The 10,272-nt window shown below is 41.5% G+C and overlaps 1 pseudogene; it reads left to right on the top strand.

Annotated features, from left to right (window-relative positions):
• Positions 1 to 5,960: 5,960 nt before the first annotated feature.
• On the top strand, positions 5,961 to 6,474 carry LOC112321550 (large ribosomal subunit protein eL24-like; annotated as a pseudogene).
• Positions 6,475 to 10,272: the final 3,798 nt, after the last annotated feature.

The following is a 10,272-nucleotide window of genomic DNA, read 5'->3' as shown; positions in this document are numbered from 1 at the left end:
CTCCGTCCTTCATCTTCTTATGTTGTTATCTGTTGGTGATTCCTTTGTTGGTGGGTTTCCTCTTCCAGGCGGAATCCTGGTGTTCCCAGTTTCTACCCACTCTTTTTTTATGGTACGCCTTCTCTGGGCTATGGTTGTGCGTGCAGAGCCTTCCTTGATTTGCACTCTCCCTGGATCCTGTGGTCTCAGTTCACTCCGAGATGAGGTGCAGACACTCCAAATTCGCTGGGCACCCTCCCCCGGGTGGTTCCTGTAGTCTCAGCTCCCTCCGACATGAGGTGCAAGCACTCCCCGGTGGATAGGCACACTCCCGGTTGCTGGGCACCCTGGCCCAGGTGGTGCCTTCAGTTTCAGCTCCCTTCTAGATGAGGTGCATGCACTCCCCGGTGGATAGGAACACTCCCGGTTGTTGGGCACCCTGCCCTGGGTGGTGCCTGTAGACTCAGCTCCCTCTGAGATGAGGTGCATACAGTCCCCGTCGATGTGCACACTCCCTGGACTGGCCAGTGGCCGAGTGGAGAGCAGACTGGAGCTGTTGCTGCAAGGGAAGTCTCCAAAGTGCCCCAGAGGGTCTTTTTCTTTTGGGGAAAAATCCTTCTCCTCGATCCTGTGGCTCCCTCTGTACAAGGAAGGGCCTGACCTCTCACACAGCCCACCTCTCCAGCTAGGCAGGGGGCTGTCCAGGTCAGGATCGAATGCAGCCCAACTTTCAACTCTCCTCGGCCAGGGCCTGTGGTCTCCCTGGGTTTTCCACTTCGTCCTTATTCCCCTCCCTGGAACTTCAGGCAACCGGGTCTCTCACAGTATTGCTCAGGCCTTGTTTGGCAGCAATCCCCTTTCCTTCTGTTTTCTCAGTGTCTTCTGTATTTTTTGGTCTCCTATCTTCATAAACGCTGGGCTGCATTTGGCTGTTTGCTTTGTTTGTCAGTGGAGTGGGTAGGTGTTTCACCCAGGTGCAGGGGGAAGTTAACTCCGCTCCCACCTATCTCGCTGCCATCTTCTCTATTCAAGTTCAAGAAACTTGAAATCATATCAAGCATTTTCTCTGACCACAAGGGACTGAAACTAGAAACCAACCACAAGGAAAAAGCCCCAAAACAGTCAAACTCATGGAGATTGAATAGCATGCTATTAAACAATGAATGGGCCAAGAATGAGATTAGGGAAGAAATCCAAAAGTTTCTAGAAAATGAAAATGAAGTGAACTCACAACAATCCAAAACTTATGGGACACAGTGAAGGCAGTCCTGAGAGGGAAGTTCATAGAGATACAGGCCTACCTTAGAAAGATAGAAACATTTGAAATAAACAACCTAACCCTACACCTACAAGAACCTGAACAACAAAGACAGCCCAGAGCAAGTAGAAGGAAGGAAATAACCAAGATTGGAGCAGAGCGAAATGACACAGAGACTAAAAGTATAATTCTAAGGATCAATAAATCCAGGAGCTAGTTCTTTTGTAATGATAAACCAAACTGACAAACCTTTAAGCAAACTCATCAAGAAAAAAAGAGAGAACCCAAGTAAACACATTGAGAAATGAAAGCAGAGAGATTACAGCTGGTGCCGCACAGATACAAAGGATTGTAAGAAATTACTACAAGGAACTATATGCCAAGAAATTTGAAAACCTAAGTGAAATGGACACATTTCTAGAAAAATATAATCTTCCCCAAACTCAATGAAGAAGAAGCAGAAAGCCTGTAAAGACCAATAACAGCTGATGAAATTGAAGCAGTAATCAAAAAATTCCCAGCATGCTAAAGCCCTAGACTGGACAGTCTCACAGGAGAAGTCTACAAAGCTTTTAAGGAAGAACTAACCCCTATCCTTCACAGGCTATTCCAAAAAATTCAAGAAGATGGAAGACTCCCAAACTCTTTTTATGAAGCCAGCATCATCCTAATCCCAAAACCAGATAAAGACAGAACAAAAAAAGAAAACTTGAGGCCAACATCACTGGTGAACATAGATGCTAAAATCCTCTAAAAATATTGGCAAACTGCATCCAGCAATACATTAAAAAGATCATACACCATGACCAAGTGGGATTCATCCCAGAGATGCAAGGATGGTACAATATTCACAAATCAATAAACATCACATGCACAAAATGAAAGACAAAAATCACATGATCATATCAATAGATGCAGAAAAAGCATTTGATAAGATACAGCACCCATTTATGATAAAAACACTCAGCAAAGTGGAAATAGAGGGAGCATTCCTCAACATAATAACGGCCATATATGAGAGACCTACAGCCAACATCATACTCATGGGCAAAAACTAAAAATTTCCCCACTAGGATCAGGAACAAGACAAGGTTGTCCACTTTAACCACTTCTATTCCACATAGTGTTGGAAGTCCTAGCCACAGCAATGAGGCAAAAAAGGAAATAAAAGGCATCCAAATTGGAAAAAAGGAAAGAAAACTGTCATTGTTTGCAGATGACTTAATAGTGTACATAGAAAATCCTATAGATTCCACCAAAAAACTATTCGACCTAATAAATGAATTTGGCAAAACAACGGGATACAAAGTCAATATCCAGAAATCAAAGGCATTTTTGTACACCAACAATGAAATTCAGAAACAGAAATCAGGGGGAAAAAAACCCATTTGCTATGGCAACAAGGAAAATAAAGTACCTCAAAATAACCCTAACCAAGGAGGTAAAAGACCTGTGCTCAGAAAACTACATAACAATGAAGAAAGAAATCAAGGAAGACACAAACAAATGGAAGCATATACCATGTTCATAGATTGGAAGAATTAACATCATCAAAATGTCCATGCTACCCAGAGCAATTTATAGATTCAACGCAATCCCTATTAAAGTAACCATGGGAGAACCAAGATGGCGGCATAGGTAGACACACTGTGCCTCCTTGCACAACCAAAATTGACAGAGAATCGAACGGCAAGGGGGTCCAACACCAAGGAAATATAAAATAAACATTCATCCAGACCGGTAGGAGGGGCGGAGACGGGCACCAGGGTGGAGAGGACTCGAGTGGCTGTGGCGGGACCGAGACTGGCGGAGTGTGGGACAAATGGGGCAGGCAGTCTGACCACTAGCAGACCCTGCGGCCCCACATTCGCGCACAGATAAACCGAGAGGGCCGGACTCAGAGTGGCGGAGAATGGGGCAGGCAGAGAGGCGGGTAGCACCCCGCAGCCCCACATTCGCGCATAGATAAACCGGACAAACGGCGGGGGAACAAAGCAGACCGCGCAACCCAGGGCTCCAGCTCGGGGAAATAAAGCCTCAAACCTCGGATTGAAAACGCCCATGGGGGTTGGAGCAGCAGCAGGAGAGACTCCCAGCCTCATGGGAGAGGTCATTGGAGAGACCCACAGGGGCCTAGAGTGTGCACAGGCCCACCCACTCGGGAGCCAGCACCAGAGGGGCCTAGTTTGAATGTGGGTAGCGAAATGAAAGATTGAAATCCGGAGGAGAGTGAAGCTGGCGCCATTGCTCTCTCTCGGCCCCTCCCCACGTATAGCATCACAGTGCAGCCACCAGTGTTACCCCGCCTCGGTGAACACCTAAGGCTCCGCCCCTTAAAGTAACAGACATGCCAAGACAAAAAAAGAAAAAAATGGCCCAAATGACAGAACACTTCAAAGCTCCAGAAAAAATACAACTAAGGGAGGAAGAGATAGCCAACCTATCGGATGCACAGTTCAAAACACTGGTTATCAAAATGCTCACAGAATTGGTTGAATCTGTTCGAAAATCAGATGAAAAAATGCAGCCTATGCTAAGAGAAACAAAGGAAAATGTACAGGGAACCAATAGTGATGCGAAAGAAACTGGGACTCAAATCAATGGTGTGGACCAGAAGGAAGAAAGAAACATCCAACCAGAAAAGAATGAAGCAACAAGAACTCGGAAAAATGAGGAGAGGCTTAGGAACCTCCAGGACATCTTGAAACATTCCAACATCTGAATTATAGGGGTGCCAGAAGGAGAAGAGGAAGAACAAAAAATCGAAAACTTATTTGAACAAATAATGAAGGAGAACTTCTCCAGTCTGGCAAAGGAAATACACTTCCAGGAAGTCCAGGAAGCTCAGAGAGTCCCAAAGAAGCTGGACCCAAGGAGGAACACACCAAGGCACATCATCATTACATTAGCCAAGATGAAGCAGAAGGAGAGAATCTTAGAAGCAGCAAGAGAAAAGAACACAGTTACTACAAAGGAGTTCCCATAAGACTGTCAGCTGATTTCTCCATGGAGACCTTATAGGCAAGAAGGGGCTGGCAAGAAGTATTCCAAGTCATGAAAGGCAAGGACCTACATCCAAGATTACTGTATCCAGCAAAGCTATCATTTAGAATGGAAGGGAAGATAAAGTGGTTCTCAGATAAGGTCAAGTTAAAGAAGTTCATCATCACCAAGCCCTCATTATATGTAATGTTAAAGGGAGTTACCTAAGAAAAAGAAGATCAAAAATAGGAACAGTAAAAATGACAGCAAACTTACAGTTATTAATGACCACACCTAAAACAAAAACAAGAGCAAACTAGGCAAACAACTAGAACAGGAACAGAACCATAGAGATGGAGATCACATGGAGGGTTGTCAATAGGGGAGTGGGCGGGGGAGAGGGGGGGAAAGGTACAGAGAATAAGTAGCATAGATGATAGGTGGAAAATAGACAGGGGGAGGGTAAAAATAGTGTCGGAAATGTAGAAGCCAAAGAACTTATAAGTATGACCCATGGACATGAACTATAGGGGGGGAATGTGAGAGGGAGGGGGTGGGCAGGATGGAGTGGAGTGGGGGGTGAATGGGACAACTGTAATAGCATAAACAATAAATATATTTAAAAAAGTTGAAAAGAAAGTAACCATGGCATATTTCACAAATATAGAACAAACATTTCAGAAATTTATATAGAACCATGAATGACCCCTAATAGCTGCCAAAATTGTGAGGAAGAAGAGCAAAGTAGGAGGGATCACAAAACCTGATATCAAACTGTATTACAAGGCCACTGCAATCTAAACAGCCTGGTAAAGGCATAAGAACAGACACATAGACCAATGGAACAGAACAGAGAGCCCAGAAATGAACTCATGTCTGTAAAGTCAATTAATATTTGACGAAGGGGACAGATGCATAAAATGGAGTAAAAATAACCTCTTCAACAAATGGAGTTGGGAGATCTGGACAGCTACATGCAAAAAAAAATGATACTAGAGCATCAAATTGCCACATACACCAAAATAAACTCAAGGTGGATAAAAGACAAATGTAAGTCATGACACCATAAACATCCAGAGGAATATGTAGGCAGGAAAATTTCAGATTTCCCACACAGCAATATTTTCACCAATACATCCCCTAGAGCAAGGGATATAAAGGAAAGAGTAAACAAATGGGATTGCATTAAACTGAAAACCTCTGTACGGCTAAAGAAAACATCCACAAAATGAAAATGTAACCTACTGAATGAGAAAATATATTTGCCAATGGGTTTTATCTCCCAAATATACAAAGAACTCACACAACTCCACAGCATGAAGACAAACAATCCAATAAAGAAATGGGCAAATGACCTGAACAGGCACTTCTCCAAGGAGGATGTACAGAGGGCCCATAGACACATGAAAAAATGCTGAACATCACCAGCCATTACAAAGATACAAATTAAAACAATGAGATTTCACTTCATGCAGGTCAGAATGGTCATCACTAATAAATCATCAAACAAATGCTGGTGAGGTGGTGGAGAAAACAGAATCCTAGTATCCTGTTGATGAGAATTCAGGCTGGTACAGCCACTGTGGAAAACAGTATGGATTTTCCTCAAAAAACTAAAGATGGAACTGGCTTTCAGTCCAGTGATCCCAGTGGTGAGACTGTAAGAATCCTGAATCACCAATTCAAAAGAACCTATGATCCCTGACTTTCATAGAAGTGTTATTGCCCAGCCACCACAGCCATGAAGGTTGAGCTGTGCAGTTTCAGTGGGTACAAGATCTACCCTGGACATGGGAGGCACTACACCAGGACCGACGGGAAGGCTCCAATTTGGGAGGCTCCAATTTCTTAATGCAAAATGCGAGTTGGCATTCCTTTCCAAGAGGAATCCTTGACAGATAAACTGGACTGTCCTCTACAGAAGAAAGCACAAAAAGGGACAGTCGGACGAAATTCAGAAGAAGAGAACCCACCGTGCAGTCAAATTCCAGAGGGCCATCACTGGTGCATCTCTTGCTGATATAATGGTCAAGAAGAATCAGAAACATGAAGTTAGGAAAGCTCAACAAGAACAGCTATCAGGGCTGCCAAGGAAGCAAAAAAGGCTAAGCAAGCATCTAAAAAGACAGCAATGCCTGCTGCTAAGGCTCCCACAAAAGCGACACCTAAGCAAAAGATTGTGAAGCCTGTGAAGGTTTCTGCTCCTCGTGTTGGTGGAAAACACTAAGTTGGCCAATCAGATTTTTAAATAAAGATTTACAAAATTTTTTTAAAAGTGTTATTTATAATTGCCAAGTACTGGGAACCGCCTAAGTGCCCATCAGTAAATGAGTGGATCAAAAACAACAACAACAACAACAACAACAAAACCCTGTGGTACATTTAGACAATGGAATACTATGTAGCAGAAATAAGGAAGGAACTCCTATCCTAGGAAACCATATCCTAGGAAACCATGTATCCTAGGAAACAAGTTTTCCTAAGAATCCAAGCCCTAAGAAACTATATCCTAGCACACCACATTCTATGAAAACATACCCTAGGTAACCATAAAAAAAAAAGAAAAAAACAAAGAAGAAGGAACTCCTACCCTTTCTGATACTTGGTAGCATGGATGGAACTGAAGAGCACTATGCTAAGTGAAATAAGCCATCAGGTGAAAGGCAAATACCATTTGATCTCACCTATAAGTAGAATCTAATCAACAAAACAAACAAATGAGCAAAATAGGACCAGAGATTTGGAAATAAAGAACAAACTGACAGTGACCAGAGGGGAGCGGGTAGGGGAATAATGGGGGAAAGAAGGGGAAGGGATAATGAAAGGATCATGAATAAAGAACTCATGGGCACGGACAATGGGGGATAATGACTGTGCAAGTGGGGGGATGGGGAAGGGTGAGCAATGGGGTAAAAGATGGGAAAACTGTAACTGAACAACAATAAATAAAAAAATAAGTAAAATGAAAAAAAGAAGAGGTGGTACATATACACAATGGAATGTTACTCAGCTATAAAAAAAGAATGAAATGTCACCATTTGTGACTGCATGAATGTACCAAGAGGGTATTATGCTAAGTGAAGTAAGTCAGTCAGAGAAAGGCAAATACCATAAGATTTCACTTTTATGTGGAATCTAAGGAACAAAATAAACATAATTGAAACAGACTTATAGAGAATAGAATGATGGTTGTAGAGGGAGGGATTTGGGAGGATTGGCTGAAAAAGGTGAAGGGATTAAGTACAAATGGGTAGTTACAAAATAGTCACAAGGATGTTAAGTACAGCATAGGGAATATAGTGAATATTATAATAACTATGTATGGTACAAGGTGGGTATTAGAAATATCAGGCAGTGGGGAACACTTTATAAGGTATTTGATTTTCTAATTATTATATTGTACACCTGAAACTAATACAAAATAATATTGAAAGTAAATTGTAATTGAAAATAATAAAATATTTTAAAAAATCTTTTCTTTACATCCAATGCCTGATAACTATTTGACCTTCAATGACTGTGTCAAAGAATTCATTGCTATTCGATATCTAGCATTATTTTTAAGTATAATTTATTGAGTATTCTCTTACACCTATCCCATTTGTTTCCTCACTTTATCCCCCTCCACCCTGCACCTCTCCTCCCTCCAGCATTTCCTCCACTTAGTTTATGTCCATGAGTCATACATATAAGTTCTTTGGCTTCTCCATTTTCTATACTATTCTTAACTCCACCTTGTCTATTTCATGCCTACAAATTATGCTTCTTATTCCCTGTACCATTTCCCCCTGATCAACCCCCTCTTACTCCCTGCTGATAACCCTCCATGTGGGGAGGGTTATCTTGTGTGATCTTGGTTTCTGTGATTCTGTTCCTGCTCTAGTTGTTTGCTTAGTTTGTTTTTTTAAGTTCAGTTGTTCATAGCTGTGAGTTTGTTGTCATTTTACTGTTCATAGTTTTCATCTCCTTTTTCTTAGATAGTCCCTTTAACATTTCATATAATAAGGGTTTGGTGATGATGATCTCCTTGAACTTGACCTTATCTGAGAAGCACTTTATCTGCCCTTCCATTCTAAATGATAGCTTCGCTGGATAGAGTAATCTTGGATGTAGGTCCTTGCCTTTCATGACTTTGAATACTTCTTTCCAGCCCCTTCTTGCCTGTAAGGTTTCTTTTGAGAAATCAGCTGATAGTCTTATTGGAACTCCTTCATAGGTAATTGTCTCCTTTCCTTGTGCTGCTTTAAGATTGTCTCCTTATCTTTAATCTTGGATAATGTAATTATGATGTGTTTTGGTGTGTTCTTCCTTGGTTCCAACTTCTTTGGGACTCTCTGGGCTTCCTGCACTGGTATGTCTATTTCCTTTACCAGATTGGTGAAGTTTCCCTTCATTATTTTCTCAAATAAGTTTTCAATTTCTTACTTTTCCTGTTCTCCTTTGGGCACCCCTATGATTCAAATGTTGGAACATTAAAGTTGTCCCAGAAGTTCCTAAGCCTCTCCTCATTTTTTTTTTTTTTTGAATTCTTCTTTCTTCATTCTGTTTTGGTTGAAAGTTTATTTCTTCCTTCTATTCCAATGTGTTGATTTGAGATCCAGATTCCTTCCCATCACTGTTGGTTCCTTGTATGTTTTCTTTAATTTCACTTTGTATAGCCTTCACTTCTTCCTTTATTTTGTGGCCATACTCACTCATTTCTAAGAGCATCCTGGTTACCAGTGTTTTGACCTCTGCATCTGATAGGTTGGCTATCTCCTCATTGCTTCGTTCTTTTACTAGAGTTTTGATCTGTTCTTTCATTTGTGTCACATTACTTTGTCTTGGCATACCTGTTACATTGTAAGGGGTAAAGCCTCATGTATTCACCAGGGCGGGGCAACCTACTTCATTTTGTTGTGGTGCTGTACATGAAGGAGTGGTCAGAGAGGGTACAATGCCACTTGCTTGGCTCTCATCCCACTTTCAGCCACTTCCCTCACTCCCCACAAGTGGATTGTACCCTTTCTGGTGTTGTTTTCCAAGTGGACAGGCTTGTGTATGTTCTAGGACCCCATGGGCCCCTCCAGGAGACTCTCCGGTGAGACTAGGAGTTTTTCCTGTCACTGCAACCCTCACACATTTTTACAGTCAGAGGTTTTAAGGCTTTAGTTTCCTGCACTGGAACCCTGAGTTACGAGGTCTGTCTCACTCCCCTGTTGTTCCTCCAGGTTTTTCCACATGCAAATATGGGACCACTTGGTCTACCAACCACCACCTTGCTGTATGTCCTCTCCTCCCCAGCTGCCCATCTCCACCCCTCCTACAAGTCTGGATGAATGTTTCTTTTTTAATTCCTTAGTCATCAGACTTCCACATAGTTCAATTTTCTGGCAGTTCTGGTTGGTTTTTGTTTTTAAATTTGTTGTAATCCTTCTTCTGGCTGTGCAAGGAAGTGGAGCATATCTACTACCTATGCCTCCATCTTGTCCAGAAGCAATTCCTGATATCTAGCATTATTTTTTGAAAGGAATGTATAGATCCCAGTTAAGCACATGTGTAAGAAGAATTTGGAGAAGCCATGAGAGTTTTATGACCACAATAATAACATAGTAGGATTAAGGAAATCAGCTAGGATATGTATTAGAAAATATAAAAAATAATGTCACCCTAAAATACAGGTGAACACATTTCTGCAAGGAAATATGTATACCATATTGTTAATACCTTTTACATCTTTATAAATTTAACATATGCCTGTGGAGAAAATAATAGCCTTTATATATAATAAAATATGTAATTTTGACATAACACTGGATTTTTACATTGTCTTCATTCTCCCACACTAAGCAGTCAACCTGAACGCTCAATCTTTTAATTCCTGTGTATGATGAAAACTCATGTGTACTAAAACATGATATGGCTAAACATGTTGGATATGTTTTCATGTGCTATTTGCCATGCATATCTCCTGTGTGGCAAAATATTGTTTATATCTTTTGCCTTTTTTACAACTTGATTGCTAATCTATGTATGTAGGGGGTTTTGCTGTCAAGTTTGGAAAGTTCTTTACA

Source organism: Desmodus rotundus, chromosome 13 (genome assembly GCF_022682495.2).
Source record: "Desmodus rotundus isolate HL8 chromosome 13, HLdesRot8A.1, whole genome shotgun sequence".
NCBI classification, from domain to species: Eukaryota; Metazoa; Chordata; class Mammalia; order Chiroptera; family Phyllostomidae; genus Desmodus; species Desmodus rotundus.
Note: the sequence above shows the minus strand (reverse complement) of the source record. Positions and strands in the feature narration are given on the sequence as shown.